Consider the following 18,793-nt stretch of genomic DNA (forward strand, 5'->3'; position numbering starts at 1 on the left):
TTCACTTTCACGCCTGTCCACCTGTAATGGGGTCTACACCCCCTGCCCATACTGAGCAGAGTTTTGTAGGGGGAGGGGAGCCTCTTCAGCCTGTAGACAAGCAGTCTGACCATGCTCCCACACAGCTGCCAATCATGGAAACAGGCGCCCACAGCTGCAACCAATTGGGGAAACAAGGCCTGGGATAAAAGGAGAGAGCCCAGAGCTGGAAAAGGTACAAGAAGGGTGGATAAAAAAGTAAAACCCTTGTCTGAGGCTTCTCTAGAGACACAGCCCAAAAGCAGTGAAGCAGCTTTCTAGGCCTAATTATGTGCCAGGGGCCAATCAAAGGAAGCCAATCATGGGATAGCCGAGCCCCCTGAAAGCCCACATCAGGGACTGGTGATTTCACCATTATCACCTGACTCTGCACAGACTGGCCTAGTGCCCGCCGGGAGGGTCAGTGAGGTGATTATCAGACAAACTCTGTGTCTGTGTGTCCCCATCCATCTCCTTCTCCTTCTTCTCCCAGGCTCTGACTGCAGAGTGAAAGGTTTGCCATGTAGTTAAGGTGCTAAGTTAGCCTGCACAGATCCAAGTTTTGCTCTGTGTGAAGTCAGGTAAGTAATTTATTTTGTCTGGGCCTGACTTTCCTCTCTTCTAAATGAGGGTAACAACCTTCCATGTGGCACAGCAGCAGAGAAATTGTGTGCAGGGCCGGCTTTTGGCCTATTCCACCAATTCCCCTGAAACGGGCCCAGTGAGAATCCCTTCCCTGGCTAGAAGCAACTTTTTAATTTTTACTCACCTGGCAGTGCTTTGGGTTTTCAGTGGCACTTTGACAGCGGGTCCTTCAGTGCTGCCGAAGACCTGGAGTGAGTGAAGGACCTGCCGCTGAAGTGCTGCCGAAGACGCGGAGGACTGCCCAGTGAGTACAAGCCCCACGTGTTTTGGGGGTTTTTTTAGTCATCCCTGCCAGGGCCCCATCAGAACTGTTCGAATTGGGCCCTGCACTTCCTAAAGCCGGCCCTGATTGTGTGGGGAGGAGGGAGACAAATGAACCCATGTGCCTCCCCCCCTGATTTGCTGCTTGGCTTGTAGTGACCATGCTCACACAGACTGAGCATGCTCAGTAACATCAGCTGAAGGCACTGCCCTGACTCTGCCCCCACACTACTGGCAGGTACAGGTGTCTTTGCACAGCAGCCTGATGAGTCTAAACCAGGGGCAGCTCCAGGCCCGAGCACGCCAAGCGCGTGCTTGGGGCGGCATGCCGTGGGGGGTGCTCTGCCAGTCGCCGGGAGGGCGGCAGTTGGCTCTGGTGGACCTCTTGCTGACGTGCCTGCGGAGGCACGTCAGCAAGAGGTCCACCGGAGCCACGGGACCGGTGACTGGCAGAGCGCCCCCTGCAGCGTGCTGCCGTGCTTGGGGCAGTAAAATGGCTAGAGCCGCCCCTGGTCTAAGCACATGGAAGTTTGTGAGTTGCTCAGACAGTGCAGGGATGGGGGCCAGGTAAGGACTTACAAGAGCTAGGAGTGCAGCTGTTTCCTGTCCACATCAAATCATAAAACCATCATATTGGGATTGCCACAAGCTTTCCTGACTTCACACTGACTCCTTCACTAGCTGGTGTTTCTCTTAGTGCTACAGCTCTTGGAATCCTGTGATTATGTGACCATCTCAGCTCTCACTTTAACAAAGATCTGTTTCTTGCTCTCAGGGCTGAGTAGAAAAGGTTGAGAATGTGACCAGAGCGAATCCTGACTGCTCACACACAAGCAGTCCAGAATATAATTTTTTAGAAGAAAAATCCTCATGTTTTCTTCAGCAGCCTCCTGATTTTTGCTTATGTGGTGCTGGCAATAACTCCTTGGCAGTGATCAGTTTGTTTTCAGACCTGGCTTTTCCAGCAAAGGCTCTAAGGACCTAAATATAAATCTGAGCATTCTAAGTGATTCCTTTACGTCAGGGGGGCTGTGTTCATTTGCTGCTTGGGCCCACAGCCCAGCTCCATGCACATTCCCACACCTTGCCCTCTCTGTTTCCCTATCTGTTAACTCTGCTGTTTTAGATAAATGATGGCAGTAACTTAGGGGGGCTTTCCATGGGGGGTGGGGATTTAAGGCCTGAGTTCTCAGTGGCACAGTATTGCCAACCCCAAACTTTTGAAAATCACGAGTCAGTATACCCAAAATGATGTGATTCCTTTTGTGAGACCAAAATAAAAAAAAATAAATGTTGCGTTTTCTATTTGCCTTCTGATTCTCACGCTTTAGGCTGCACTCAGGTCACATTTTAAGTTGTTCTCTGTAACCAAGAAAACTAGAAACTTCCTTTGTTTAGGTGTCCCTAACTTCTGTTTGCCAGAAGCTGGGAATGGGTGACAGGGGATGGATCACGTGATCACCTGTTCTGTTCATTCCCTCTGGGTCACCTGGCATTGGCCACTGTCAGAAGACAGGATACTGGGCTAGATGGACCATTGGTCTGACCCAGTCTGGCCATTATTCAGTTCATGAGATTCATTATAAAATCCTGAATGTTGGCAACACTTTTGACACTCAGTCTCCTTTACACTGACTGAGGCAGAGCTGCCTTAGCCTACGTTAGCATCAGGCCTTTGAAACACTGATTCCAGCTTAACCAATGTTTTTGGCCTGTGAATTAAAGATCCCTAGACTTGAAAGGATTAGATTTTATTGGTAGATGTCAGTAAATGTTGATTTCACTTTGCCCACACAAACTGATGAAAAAACATTTCTGTTGATAAGAACTGAAATTGACAAATAGGTAAGGTAAGAAAAATGCTGCTTGAGAACTTACTAGAGTTTAATTTAAGGATATTTACTTAGCATGTTTTGACATGAGATGTTGACAATTTGTGTATTAACTGTTACACTTTTTAACTTTTTGAATCTGTGTCTGTCATAAAATAATTGTCTGACTAAAATATTGTCTGATTTCCCCCCCCACCTCAATTTCCCACACTGCTGCTCACCATGTCAAGGTTCCTCCCCCACTCTGAACTTTAGGGTACAGATGTGGGGACCTGCATGGACACTTCTAAGCTTAATTACTAGCTTAGATCTGGTAACACTGCCACCATTCAGAAATTTCTTTGTCTGGATCACTTTCTGTCCCCCCAAAACCTTCCCCTTCCTGGGCAGCCTTGAGAGGCTTTTTCACCAAGTTCCTGGTGAACACGGATCCAACCCCTTGGATCTTAACACAAGGAGAATTTAACCATCCCCCCGCCCTTCCCCCACCAATTCTTGGTGAGTCCAGATCCAATCCCCTTGGATCTTAACACAAGTTAAAAATCAATCAAGTTCTTAAAAATAAAGCTTTTAATTAAAGAAATAAAGGTAAAAATTATCTCTGTAAAATCAGGATAGAAAATACTTTACAGGGTAATCAGATTCATATAGCCCAGAGGAACCCCCTCTAGCCTTAGGCTCAAAGTTACAGCAAACAGAGGTAAAATTCTCTCAACAAAAAGGAACATTTACAAGTTGAGAAAACAAAAATAAGACTAACATGCCTTGCCTGGCTATTACTTACACAATTGAAACATGAGAGACTGATTCAGAAAGATTTGGAGAGCCTGGATTGATGTCTGGTCCCTCTTAGTCCCTAGAGCGAACAACCCCAAAACAAAGAGCACAAACAAAAGACTTCCCTCCACCAAGATTTGAAAGTATCTTGTCCCCTTATTGGTCCTCTGGTCAGGTGTCAGGCAGGTTTACTGAGCTTCTTAACCCTTTACAGGTAAAAGAGACATTAACCCTTAACTATCTGTTTATGACAGGAGCCATGGCCACAGACAACCCCGTGGAAAGTCTCCAGGAGGAAGCTACATGCCCCATTTGTCTGGAGTATTTTAAGGACCCGGTGATTATAGACTGTGGGCACAATTTCTGCCGAGCCTGCATTGCCCAGTGCTGGGAGGGATCAAATACAGACAGCTCCTGCCCTCAGTGCAGAGAAACTGTGCAACAGGGAAACCTGAGGCCGAAAAGAAAGCTGGCAAATGTTGTAGAAATAGTCAAACAGTTGAATTTACAGGCAGCAAAGGGAGCAGGAGACGAGAGGGTGTGTGGGGAACACCAGGAGACTCTGAAACTGTTCTGTGAAGAGGATCAAACTTCTGTCTGTGTGGTTTGCTATCTGTCCCACGATCACAGAGATCACAGGGTGATTCCCATAAAGGAGGCTGCCCAGGAGTACAAGGTAGGGAATTGCTGTCAAGTTTAATGAGTAATAACTTTGGATTTTAATTACAGGCTGATTTCACTGAAAGTTGCCTGTCATGGGTGTAATGCATCTTTCAGCTCTGTAAAGCCTTCATTGTATGGGAGATTCTATAACAAAATGAATGACCTGGCAGCGTGGTGACAGAATCAGAATATCAAGTCTTAAAAGATACCTGATGTGGGAAACTTTTCTCTGAGATTCTGAATGTTTTTCAAACCCAGCTTCCATGGCTGAAATAAAGGAACTTTTTACACCACGGTCGGTGTTAACAGTCAGTGAGGTTTAAATCACAAGAGCTGCGGGCAAGTCTATGCAAGTGTGTTACCTTCAGACTGGAGAACTGATCATTTAAATATCAACACTGTTAATTATTTTGTTCCCCGTGTGAGAGCGGAGAGGGAGAATTGCAGCTCAGCACCATTTATTGCCAGTGCTGCCTCCTTCCAGTGCCACAAGCGGGTGATGTTAGGGAGATGCCACCTCCTATTTCCCCCCAGTAAAGAAGGACCAGGCCCAGAGAGCCTAGCAGAGTCCAGGGGTACATTCTAGTCCCATGAGGGGAGTCCGGCCCCAGGAGCCCCTTGGAGCCAATCAGCAACTCCATCCTGTTTTGAACAATGCACCATTTGAACAGATTATGGTGTCTCCTTTTGGTGACTCACGTGGGTGGAGCTTATTTTGTGGGTGGAGCTTCAAAGAATCCAGCCACCTTTGTTCCCACCCCGCTTCTCATCCCGGCTCATTGATGAAGCTGTTTTGCTGGATGCAATGGCTGCTTTTCCTCCTACTGTTTCACTAGCCCCTGCTGGCTCCCTCCCTCACTGCTTCCTTGCAGCAGCACCGCAGAGGTGTCACCGAACAGCTCCCCAGGAGCTCTCAGCAGCAGCTGGGCCCTTGGGCAGAGGGGGAGAGAACTCGAGGGCTCAGAGAAAGGAGAGTGAAATGGGGACATTTCTGGAGGCAGGCTCAGGAGGCGGCTCTGGGGGGCTGCCAGGGGTGTTGCACAGAGCGGGGCTGACAGGGCAGGAGCACGTTGCTGTGCTGTGTGAATGAATCACACACTGTCAAAGGGGAAGAGAGCCCTGGGTTATTACAGCTCTGGAGCAGTTATAATTATGAGTGACACGTTCCCCCAGACCGAGTGTGTTCCCTGTTCCTCACTGACCTCCAGCCACATCACAGCTTCACCCCGTACAATTAATGGGACTCCCCCTCTCCTAACCTCTGGGTCCCACCCTCCCTCTGCCCCCCTGGTGCCCACATCTCCCTGCACACGCCTCTGCCCCCCTAGGGCCTGTCCTTCTCCACGCCCCCCTTCTGCTCACCTGCTCCATCACCCCCCATTCTGCCCCTTTGGCACCAGTGCCTGTTCATTCGCTTCCCCCCCATGGTTCCACCTCCCCAGTCCTCATCGTCTCACCCCCTGGCAGGTCACCTTGCCCTGGATTTCCCCTGGCCCATTGGAGCTCCCCCATTCCCTCACACCCCTCTGCCCCCTGGGGTCCATCCCCTTCTTCTGCCCTGGTGCCCACCCCTCTTCCCACCCCCTGCAGCCCCCTGGAACCTGCCCCTTCCCTTGTCCCCACAGCCTCCTGGGGTCTGTCCCCTTCTTCTCCCATGGAGCCCTCCCCTCCCCTCCCCCCGTACAGTGCCCTGAAACCTGCCCTTCCCTTCACACCCCTGTCCTCCTGGTGCCCCTCCCTTTCCTTATCACCCCATTGCCCTTGTGCCTGCCCCTCCCCTATGTCCCTCCCTCCCCCCTCTGCTCCTGTCACCTCCCCCTCCCCTTTCTTCTCCCAGCATCAGTCTGTCACCTCCCCTCCCCCACCTCCCCCGCACCTTCCCACCCCTCCCTCGTTCCTCCTGCCCTTCCCCTCATTGTCTCTTCACAGGCAGAGGGGCCCTGACTCTCCTTGGGCAACACCCCCCCCCAGCGATTAATGGGGATGCAGGTTAATTTCCCTTTGATCCCAGTGACCAGCCCCTCCCCCCGGCCCTGACTCTGTGACTCTCTCCCCAGTTGACGTGACTCTGGATCCAGACACGGCAAATCCCTGGCTCGTCCTGTCTGAGGATCAGAAACGTGTGAGATATGGAGACACTCGCCAGGATCTGCCCAACAACCCTGAGAGATTTAATAGATATGCCATTGTCCTGGGTGCTGAGTGGTTCGCGGGCGGGAGGCGTTACTGGGAGGTGGAGGTGGGAGACAAGACAGGCTAGGTCCTGGGGGTTTGTAGGGAATCTGTGAGCAGGAAGGGGGAGTTCGCATATGCCCCTGGGAATGGATGCTGGGTCATGTGGCTGAGGGAGGGGGGATATCAGGCCCACACCTCACCCCCGACCCCCCTCCCCATGAGCGTCAGGCCCAGCCAGGTGGGGATTTTCCTGGACTACGAGGCGGGTGAGGTCTCATTTTACAATGTGACTGACAGGTCTCATCTCTTCACTTTCACTGCCACCTTCTCCGGGACGCTCCGCCCTTATTTCTATCCTGGTCACAAAGCTGGGGCTACAAACGCGGCTCCCCTGATCATCTGTCCGGTCCCAGCTCAGGCCGGAGGGAATCTCAGTCCCTGACAGTGACCCGGCGGCACAGACTGGCCCCTCCCAGCCCTGCTGCTCTTCTCTCCCCCCCCCACCCCAGTTGTGGGGGCAAGTTACTGCAGCAACTGGACTTTTTGTGCTGACCAGATGCCGCTAGTTTCCCTTTTCAACTGGAGGTTCCAGTCAAAAACCAGACACCTGGCAACCCCCAGCCCCCACCTTCCCCGTCCCCTGCCCCGGAGGTAGCAGATGGGGGTGGATGGGGTCATTCACTCCTGTCAGAATTTTCTACCCCTGTGAAATCTCAATGTAAAATATGAAAGAAAAAGGATTATTCCAATTTAGAAAATATTTGTAAGTCTTTAAGGTGCCAAAGAAAAGAAAGTTACTCCAGGAAATTCATCACAATTCCTCTGCATTCTCTGTCCATCACCTTCTGCAATGCTCTGTAAAAATAGTGACTGATTGGTTTAATTCCTTGAAATTAATGACTGAATCTAATTTCTTGAAGAGCTACTGAGCAGAGTATAGGGGGAGGCACATCACACGGCATTGCTAGTGTCAGGGACTTTAACCCCAACAGCGAAGTTCGTTGTCTGATCACAGAGAGACAGGCAACACCAGCAAGGTCCGATCAAAAAGCTCTTTATTGACAAGTGCACGCATCAGTAAAGAGCAACTTGTCTCCAGTGAGAACCAGCCTCTCTTTACAGCTTAGCATTAGCCTATTTAGACAGTTTTATTACGTCATACATCACTCACTTGAGCAAAACCCACCCCCCCTTTGTTTAACAACTTAAAACTAGACACTTTTAATATACACACATGCCTAGACTTTATGTCTACAACTTTAGATTATTAATTATTTCTTAACAAACACCAAAAGTTAGGAATACAGGGGAGTTTTAAACAAATCTATAACTCAACCAGGGAGTTAGAATCTGAACTGTGAAATACTAGAGTTTCTTATCAGTTCTTCTAACACTGTTTTAACATAACACAGCTGGTACTAAGCCAGGAATGCAATCCCTGGTTTTTCTCACTCTTTCCAGGGCTTTGTGAAACAATGCTGCTTCTCAGTACTTTTCCACTCTGGGATTACCCAGAAACCTCTGTTAGCCTGACTTCAGTCAGGTTGGCATAACTGGTTTTGTGCTACATCTTTATTCAGGCCTAACAATCCCCCCTTTGTCCCTAGAGGACCAACGGGACTCTTGGGACAACAAATTACCACTTGGCAGGGCACAACCGGTTTACGGTTTGTTCAGTTGCAAACGAAGCTTTAAATTGCCTTCAGGGGTAACAGTTCATTGGTCTGGGGCACTGACTATAAATCAGTGAGGTATACCAAGTGGTTTAAGTTTTCAAATGTCTCGGTGAGTAATTCTGTCCCACATGCATCCTCCCCATGGACCCAGCAGGATTTGGTATGTGGGAGCCAACACCCACCCTAACCGGTCCATATGCTTGGAAGGAGCACTGTGAATGTCCACACTTCCATCCAGAAAGTGTCCAAGTATGTTTCCATGACCACAGATCAGATGGTACTCCTGTGTGTCTGTAAGGGCAGTGGGCCAAGTCTGGTGTGCAAGATCAATTGGAATGGCCATCAGCTGGTCGTTCAGGAAAACCTGAATTTCTAAACATACTAGATCCCACTGCAATGCCTTCCCAGCCTCAGTGATATTTAATACCATCTCTGTCAGTAACTTCTGGGTCATAGAACTAAGGGCTGAAATGACATGTAACTCACCAACTCCAGCCTGTACTTGGGATAGCTGAGCTCCAGAAATAAAACTAGTGGCCTTTTCTAGTCGGCCCAATTTCTCATCATGTTCTTAGCTTTCAGGTCCCTCTTTTTTCCAGAGGAAATAGCCCAGGCTCTCTGTTATACTAATCTAATGGCAGCCCCTTGTGAGCAATCTGGGTGTGTAAAAGCGATCTGAAAACTGGATAAGGACAATGTTATTTAAAATGCAATGAGGGAGGGCAATACATGCCGAAGGATTCATCCAAAACACAGGGCGCAGCCTGTAGAATAAACCCCAATCAATACCACATTCCCAAGCATGGGTCCCACAATTTTTTTTTTTCTGCCAGTGTATAATTCTTTGTTTTTTCACCAGGGTCAGTTCTCAATGTCCCTTTTGGTCAGGAATTCCTGGACTTTGGCAATGTCAGTGGAGTGTTTCTTCTTCTTTCCCAAAACAGATGTAGTTCAGCATTCTACAGATGAGGGATTACGAGTACATCACCCTGTAATGGTTTTGCTTCTTTTAAAAAATTCAAAGGCACAATAGATATGTCCGTGGACAAGGGAGAGGTTTAACCAGCACGTCACCTTGTCCTTTTTTCCCTGCTGTCCAGAAGGCACAGTAAAACTAGAAAAAGGAATAGGCTAATCATCAGTAGGAGAATTCTTCTGAGGTGGAGGGGTCTTTTTGCAGTGAGAATCCTGGGTCCAGGCAGTCAGTCTTTGGCACTTCACAGCGGTGTCAGTAGTCAGCAGGACTCAATAAGGGCCTTTCCAGCGTGGAGCCAAGGCAGTCTTCCGTTGATGGATCTTTATGTAGACCCAGTCTCCTGGTTTCAAGAAGTGGCAGGGCTGCTAGGGTCTTTGGGAAGTGCTTCTTTACCTGTAAAAAAAACCTAACACATTTTATTAGGGCTTGGCAGATCTTATAGCTGCGTGGGCAAATTTAAGTCCCCCCCTTTTCCTGGTTATCAGCCAAGTTTTAACTGTGAGCAGTGTCCTTGAATGGAGCCAGCGCCTTATCCTTAGACTGAGCATGTTAGCAATTTTTTTTTCAGTCAACTTGTTTTTTCTTGTCCCTTCTCGGCTTTTTTTTTTTTTTAAACTACCAAAGAAACTTTTACTTTTTACTTATACACCTTTTGTTAACAATGAACACATACACATTGCTGTTATACAGTACATCAGTCTTATTATGCAATGTATGCCACATATACCCTTTCACGAAAATAACCTTATTACAGAAATTTAGAACAACAAACCAAGACAAGAACACCCACTTTGATGAGTTCATTCAATACAAACTCTAGTCCAATAGCTTTCTACCATCCCCAGCCCTCTGGCTAGAAGTCTGAGGTAGCCAGAAGGATCCCATGTACAATATGGGGAGTGGGTTAACTTTTCATGTCCTTGGTTTCAAAGATCGTTGGTATACAAATTCTAATAACAATTTTCAATTAAAAGATTTGGCCAATAAAATTTCTTTCTCTTACTTGAGAAAATGTAGTAGACGTTCGTATATCACATTTTACTGATGTATTCAAACAGTTTGTATTCTAAGTTGAACAAAACAAATATCTACATTTCAATCCAACACTGCCGCTTGATTTTAAATCAGACCATCCCATAAAAATATTAAACACATCAATTCTGGCCACAAGACAAACACCACAAGACAGAACATAGAACACAAAACATAATTTTTACTCTGTCAGTAAATGCATGGTATGTTGAATGCTGTTCAGCTGGCATTAGTTTTCTCTGTTATCTGAAAGACAAAAACAGAGGTCTACCCTTTCTGGGCAGTCAATCATTATTTAAAATATACAAATACTCTTGTTGATTTTAGGCAAAACAGGGGAATTACCCCATATTTTCTTGTATGCGTTTTACAGGCAACCCAGGTTTCAGTGGCTTTTACCTTATCAGTTAGATAATTTGCATTAATACAGATGCTTTCTGGCTTGCTTTTTACTTTTAACTCTTGCTTTCAAACACTGAAAGAAAACATCACCACTTATAGTGCCTTAGAGCCTAATAAAATTCCAATTACATAGCACTGTATACATCCTTGAGATAATTCAACTAAATTGTTCATAGCCAAATGATTGCAATCCAATAATTTCTTTGCCTGAATTTATTTACAAACATTTCAAAGACACCAAGAATTTTTCTCTTTAGCATTGGGACAAAATTCAATTGCTGTTTCCTCCAGCAATTACAGTGTTAACTTTACACTCTGCCTTAAATCACTCGCTTGTTCTCCAACAACCACTTTTCTCAATTTAAATCACCATTCCAAGTATCCTCCTGGGTATTTGAAATCCCCATGTTTATACCTATTTACTCCTTTCTTCCACTAGACCCTCAAATATTTCCAACCTGTTTTCCAATCTCTCTGTCTGTTACCTGCCCGCCTGGGCCCGATCCTTCTTTTCTAGCTGAACCGTTCCTTCCATAGGCACCAATTTGCTCCATTACCAGTTTTAACTAGGAGGGTGGGCTTCTCAACTAGCCCCCACCCTTCTGGTCTTTTTCCTAAAACATTTTTACTCACAAGACTACCCGAGTCCTCCCTTGTGAGGCTTGCCACCTGGGCAAAATGCACGGCCCACTGGTGTTTAATTATTTAATTTCCTCTTGTAGCAAACACACTGCTGTTACGGCGTATGCTGAGCACAAATGGTTAAATTTTGACAAGTCCCTGAAGGACTGGTACTTGCTTGACCAGGGCTTCCTTTTTTTTTAACTGGAAGTCCTGTCTCAAGGCCTGCAACTTGCCCTGGCGCAAGTTTGAGTTGCTGCCCGGGTCATGATCTATGCTCTTAATTGCTCAATTCTAGTTATCAAGTACATATTTGTTCCTTTTCTCCAACTACTCTATTGCCCAGTCCTGCTACAACTGGGGGTAGATCCACTTGACACCCTTCCCGGTCAACCAGGGTGGAGAGGGGAATGCTAAACCCCACTCCAGTTCTCAGATTTACTGCGGCTGAGAGTGGGCACGCCTTTAATTATGCAACCCTCAACATATAACACCAACAGTACCAAACAAAGCAAACATAAAATAACCAGGGTAAAACAGATAGATGGTGTGAATTCTACAGGGCTCCCCCATTCTCTATTGCTCACCAAACTGTGACAAATTTCTGTTACCAATCAATCCCTCATGTCAGGTGATCAGGCTGACACTGCAGGACGTTGGGAGAAACACACCATATAATCAAATTTTAAGCTTCATTAAAAATAATAAAACAACAATGAAGGGTGTTGGGAACGCTCCCACATCACTCAGGAAAAATATGAATGTCCCAAGCCTTAAGCCACTTCAATACTCACACATATCCAGACTGGCCACGTCTGTATATAACATTCAGAGAAGGGGAATAGGTGGACGGGAGATTATCCTGTATACAGCTTGTCCAGAATTTCCAACATGCTTCCACTCTTGGGAGAGCTGTTCTTTTACACCCTGGAATCTCCTGCAGTGTCTCTTTTAGAGATTCCAGTTCAGGGCAGCTGCCTGTGACTTCTCCAGTTTCACCAGGCCAAGCTGAATTTCAAATTAACCCGTTCCTAGACAAATTGCTCACACTGTCAGAGGCTCTTCTTTGGTGATTAAAAGCTCCTTTGAGATATATGATCTTATTTAGATTGAAGGTACCTTCTAATGGGCATTGTTTAGATGGATTTTCACACGTGTAAAGATTCCAATTCTCTAAATACCTACAGGTTTTAGGACCATAATGTATGTACATGTAACATGCTGGGGTACCCTTAGGGGGTGAGGTGGAATGTTTAGACTGTCCCTCCCCCATTTTCTATTTACACACACACAGAGAGGGTGCCCTGTCCGCGCTAGCGGCACATAAACTAAGGATCTCTCCCTACAGGGCACTCACACAGGAGAGACTAACAAAGATGACCACGACTCTCCTACACCTCCCTTCAGCAAAGAGCGTCAGCTAGTCTCTGGGAGAAGGCGCCGCTTACTCTGATTGCATCCAGTGAGATGATCAGACTGTCAGTAGCCCACACAGAAAGGAAAGGGGAGGGAAGATGGGTTCACATGCTCCTAGACCCAGGTAGCTTCCTCGCCGAACGATGCCAGGCTGAGTCAGCCCACTGTGGGTCGGATCTCCTAAAGATCCACTAGTTACCGGGCTTGCGTTAGAGTAATCCTGTTCACGAGCTTTCGCTTTACAAGGTACTCTAGGCATCTTCCGGTAACAGTCACTCACACTGGTGCACACACACACACCAAGGCCATTATTTCCTATTACCACGATGCATCTTATCTTGCTGCACAGTCAATAAATTCAGATGGCGTGAGCCCAACAGAGACAAACGTCCCCATGGACAGTCTTCCTCCCAGTACAGCTCTGGGACATATGATGGGGGATTTTTACAAGAGCTCTCCATATAGCTTCAAACATACAGCTTCAAAAGCTACCCGGTTCCAGACATCTTCTTTCAATCTTTAAGTATTAGAGACAACGGGGCGTCCCCCGGGCACTTACTGCCAACTTGTCCCATTTTGTAAGGGGACTCTAACCCCTCTTCCCTGCGTCGAGGTAAAGGGACTCTAACCCCCACCTCCCGCGTCGAGCACTCACTCACCTCTCCAGGGGACTCGAACACCTGGACTGGGACTCAAACCCAGGCTGGGACTCTAACCCAGACTACTTGGATCCTGTGCAAACCTGGACTGGGACTCTAACCCAGACCTAAGTTGTCAGGGACTCGAACCCCGACAATCTGCTCTGGGACTCTAACCCAGGCAACCTTGACCCTACTCAACGGGTAGGTGGATGTTGCTGGATTTCTACGAGCTTCAGCTGGTTCACAGGACTCGCCTTATCGCCAACGCAGAGATCAGATTACCAGGCAAGGCTCCTCTAAACCAGAGGATGCGCGCTGCGTTGCCTCAGAGTCTGATCCCCCGCCGGAGAGTCAGACAAGAGTCCAGCGGAGTCGCCAAAGATGTCAGGGACTTTAACCCCAACAGTGAAGTTTGTTGTCTGATCACAGAGAGACAGGCAACACCAGCAAGGTCCGATCAAAAGCCCTTTATTGACAAGTGCACGCGTCAGTAAAGAGCAACTCGTCTCCAGTGAGAACCAGCCTCTCTTTACAGCTTAGCATTAGCCTATATAGACAGTTTTATTATGTCATACATCACTCGCTTGAGCAAAACCCACCCCCCTTTGTTTAACAACTTAAAACTAGACACTTTTAATATTCACACATGTCTAGACTTTATGTCTACAACTTTAGATTATTAATTATTTATTAACAAACACCAAAAGTTAGGAATACAGGGGAGTTTTAAACAAATCTATAACTCAACCAGCGAGTTAGAATGTGAACTGTGAGATACTAGAGTTTCTTATCAGTTCTTATCAGTTCTTCTAACACTGTTTTAACATAACACAGCTGGTACTATGCCAGGAATGCAATCCCTGGTTTTTCTCACTCTTTCCAGGGCTTTGTGAAACAATGGTGCTTCTCAGTACTTTTCCACTCTGGGATTACCCAGAAACCTCTGTTAGCCTGACTTCAGTCAGGTTGGCATAACTGGTTTTGCTTGTGCTACATCTTTATTCAGGCCTAACACTAGCACTCCTTTTTGTTTTAAACCTGATGTGTTATGAACATTTTCAATATAATAATTCAGTTCTGAAGATTTACTCACAATATGCCATTCATGGTTGTGTGTCCTAAACTTACCTTGATTATTTGAAAATAAATATGCTAAAATTATCTTGTGATGGATTCATTTGTGTTTTTATCCTGTCTGCTGGTGTCTAGGTGACACGGGCTGCTGAAGCTATGTGTTTTTACTAGTTTTTAACACAGGGAAATTGTAATCTAAAATAGATAATTTCCCCCTAAAATTTCCTTCAGAAATATCTGCGTTCCTTTCCCTATTTCACACTGAATTATGTGTAATTACTGTGGTTTCTTATCCAGTCTTATTGTGATATTACATGGAAAAATATATTGGCAAATAGAGTAACATACAACATGTTTTTTTACTTTCTGACAAAATGTAAAGTTGTTGTCACTCATAACTGACAGCATGAAGTGTCAGGAAGAGATTGCATGCAGTGTTCTTTTTTAAATTTATATCTATGAATGGACTCCCCCATCAGTTCCTGCAACCCTTGGCTGGCAGACCTCTGTGTGAATTAAGCAGCATGCAGGCTGCCAAGGAACCTCCACCAAGTGTCTTTATTATTTTTTTGGTGCATCACAACATAGCAGCAGTTATGAGGGGCCCCCTTCCTGCTCCCTGGTTCAGACTTTTATGCTGCTGCTTTCTTCTCAGCGTTGAACTAGTGACCTCCGCAGGCTCCCTACAGGTGCAAGTGATCCCCTCTGCCCTTCCAAACCCAAACTGCTCAGTAACTCCTACTCTAACTGCACCCAGTGCCCTGGGCGTTCTCAGTGATCAGGGTGCTGGCGTCCAAAGGGCTCAGTTTGTAGCTGCTAACAGCCCCCATCACATGGCCATGAGTGTGTAATTGATCATACAGTGAAAATAACACCAGATGTAAACTTTCACCTCATTATTCAATTCAGAATCTATATCTGCCAGTATCTGCTCTGCACAGCCATGTAGATATATATAATTTTACGTCATCTTCTTCACCTCATGTGCTGTCATCGTTCTAAGTGGAAATCTTTCTACCTCTTTTGAAAAATCATCTGTAGCTGTCAGTACATACTGGTATCACTTCTGTAGTACTTGCTACAGCCTGATTAAATCTGCTTCCCGCAATTCCCAGGGTTTAACAACCTATGTGCAAGAACACAGGCTAGAGTTCTCATTTGGATCACATCAACATGCAAGTCTGGGATGATGAGCAGTGGCTGCAGAACTTTCGGATGAAAAAAGCCACTTTCATGGGACTGTGTGAGGAGCTCGCCCCCACTCTGCGGCACAGGGACACGAGATTGAGAGCTGCCCTGCTGGTGGAGAAGCAGGTTGCTATTGCAATCTGGAAGAATGCATGACGATTTCATCCCACCACTCAGTGCTTTTTCCCAAGCCCAAAAGCAGCGTCCCATAGTGCTAAGCATGTCCGTGAATGCCACAAGCAATCTCATGGCGTATGCGTTACTCGAGTCGATATCGTCAGAGTCCTCACTGTTAGTTTGGATCTTAAGGAGTAACTTGACTGCCCAACGTGAAGTGCTGGCGAGACTTGTTAGCATATTCTTCAGCAGTTCGGGTTCCATTCCTGCAGACTGAAAGGGAAGACAGAGCGTGCAGTACAAAAAACATTTAAAGATGGCGCCAAATATGAATGGAAGCACAGGGATTGCTAGGATGCGAACCGATGCATCATGGGGCATTGAGACAGGACCCAGAATGCCCTGCACCGCCCACCCCCTTCCCACAAGCCACAGCGCCAGAATGGGAAGAGGTGCTCTGTGGGATAGCTGCCCATAATGCACCGCTCCCAATGCCACTGCAACTGCTGCAAATGTGGCCACGCCAGTGCGCTTGCAGCTGTCAGTGTGGACAGACTGTGGCGCTTTCCCTACTGCGGTCTCCGAAGGCTGGTTTAACTCAAAGCGCTCTACATTTGCAAGTGTAGCCATGCCCTTAGGAACACCTGTACCCACCCCATCTCCTCTTCACAGGGATTTGGCATCTCTACTTAGCAAGTGAGGTTCAGTTGAGGGTGACTCACCTCAGTCAGGGCAGGCTAAGCACAGCTCTGCTGCCCTTTGCTAATGAAATAGGGCTAATGACGTTCGATTACCCCGCATTCAATACTGGAGTGTTGTGTAACCCAGCACCAGCCAAAAGTGATCATGTTGGTAGAGCAGTTCCCTCTGCTGTGCACCTAGGCATAGTGGGCATATATAAAACATGGTCTTACTCTGTCATAGAATCATAGAATCTCAGGGTTGGAAGGGACCTCAGGAGGTCATCTAGTTCAACCCCCTGCTCAAAGCAGGACCAAACCTAACTAAATCATCCCAGCCAGGGCTTTGTCAAACCTGACCTTAAAAACCTCTAAGGAAGGAGATTCCACTACCTCCCTAGGTAACCCATTCCAGTTCTTCACCACCCTACTAGTGAAAAAGTTTTTCCTAATGTCCAACCTAAACCTCCCCCTCTGCAACTTGAGACCATTACTCCTTGTTCTGTCATCTTCTACCACTGAGAACAATCTAGATCCATCCTCTTTCGAACCCCCTTTCAGGTAGTTGAAAGCAGCTATCAAATTCCCCCTCATTCTTCTCTTCTGCAGACTAAACAATCCCAGTTCCCTCAGCCTCTCCTCATAAGTCATGTGCTCCAGCCCCCTAATCATTTTTGTTGCCCTCCGCTGGACTCTCTCCAATTTGTCCACATCCTTCTTGTAGTGCGGGGCCCAAAACTGGACACAGTACTCCAAATGAGGCCTCACCAGTGCTGAGTAGAGGGGAATGATCACATCCCTCGATCTGCTGGAAATGCCCCTACTTATACAACCCAAAATGCCATTAGCCTTCTTGGCAACAAGGGCACACTGTTGACTCATATTCAGCTTTTCATCCACCATAACCCCTAGGTCCTTTTCTGCAGAACTGCTGCCCAGCCATTCGGTCCCTAGTCTGTAGCAGTGCATGGGATTCTTCCATCCTAAGTGCAGGACTCTGCACTTGTCCTTGTTGAACCTCATCAGATTTCTTTTGGCCCAATCCTCTAATTTGTCTAGGTCCCTCTGTATCCTAGCCCTATCCTCCAGCGTATCAACCACTCCTCCCAGTTTAGTGTCATCTGCAAACTTGCTAAGGGTGCAGTCCACACCATCCTCCAGATCGTTAATGAAGATATTGAATAAAACCGGCCCCAGCACCGACCCTTGGGGCACTCCACTTGTTACCGGCTGCCAACTAGACATGGAACCATTGATCACTACCCGCTGAGCCCGACCATCTAGCCAGTTTTCTATCCACCTTACCGTCCATTCATCCAGCCCATACTTCTTTAACTTGCTGGCAAGAATACTGTGGGAGACTGTATCAAAAGCTTTGCTAAAGTCCAGAAATAGTACATCCACTGCTTTCCCCTCATCCACAGAGCCGGTTATCTCATCATAGAAGGCAATTAGGTTAGTCAGGCATGACTTGCCCTTGGTGAATCCATGCTGACTGTTCCTGATCACTTTCCCCTCCTTTAAGTGGTTCAGGATTGATTCCTTGAGAACCTGTTCCATGATTTTTCCAGGGACTGAAGTGAGACTGACTGGCCTGTAGTTCTCTGGATCTTCCTTCTTCCCTTTTTTAAAGATGGGCACTACATTAGCTTTTTTCCAGTTGTCCGGGACCTCCCCCGATCGCCATGATTTTTCAAAAATAATGGCCAATGGCTCTGCAATCTCATCGGCCAACTCCTTTAGCACCCTCGGATGCAGCGCATCCGGCCCCATGGACTTGTGCTCGTCCAGCTTTCCTAAATAGTCCCGAACTACTTCTTTCTCCACAGAGAGCTGGTCACCTCCTCCCCATACCGTGCTGCAGAGTGCAGCTGTCTGGGAGCTGACCTTGTCTGTGAAGACAGAGGCAAAAAAAGCATTGAGTACACTAGCTTTCTCCACATCCTCCGTCACTAGGTTCCCTCCCTCATTCAGCAAGGGGCCCACACTTTCCTTGACTTTCTTCCTGTTGCTAACATACCTAAAGAAACCCTTCTTGTTACTCCTAACATCTCCGGCTAGCTGCAACTCCAAGTGTGATTTGGCCTTCCTACTTTCACACCTGCATGCCTGAGCAATACTTTTATACTCCCTCGTTATTTGTCCCATCTTCCACTTCTTGTAAGCTGTTTTTTTGTGTTTAAGACGAGCAAGGATTTCACTGTTAAGCCAAGCTGGTCGCCTGCCATATTTACTTTTCTTCCTACACATCGGGATGGTTTGTTCCTGCAACCTCAATAAGGTTTCTTTAAAATACAGCCAGCTTTCCTCGACTCCTTTCCCCGTCATGTTATTCTCCCAGGGGACCTTGCCCATCAGTTCCCTGAGGGAGTCAAAGTCTGCTTTTCTGAAGTCCAGGGTCTCTGTTCTACTGCTTTCCTTTTTTCCTTGTGTCAGGATCCTGAACTCGACCATCTCATGGTCACTGCCTCCCAGGTTCCCATCCACTATTACTTCCTCTACTATTTCTTCCCTGTTTGTGAGCAGCAGGTCAAGAAGAGCTTTTCCCCTAGTTGGTTCCTCCAGCACTTGTACCAGGAAATTGTCCCCTACACTTTCC

At 47.0% G+C, this 18,793-nt stretch overlaps 1 protein-coding gene and 1 pseudogene across 1 annotated transcript in view; both read left to right on the top strand.

The window, feature by feature from the left end:
* Window positions 1-18,793, top strand: part of LOC123345337 — a 716,016-nt gene that overhangs the window by 11,882 nt on the left and 685,341 nt on the right. The window lies entirely within an intron of this gene.
* LOC123346917 lies at window positions 1,481-7,022 on the top strand (annotated as a pseudogene).

This window comes from Mauremys mutica, chromosome 12 (genome assembly GCF_020497125.1).
Source record: "Mauremys mutica isolate MM-2020 ecotype Southern chromosome 12, ASM2049712v1, whole genome shotgun sequence".
NCBI classification, from domain to species: Eukaryota; Metazoa; Chordata; order Testudines; family Geoemydidae; genus Mauremys; species Mauremys mutica.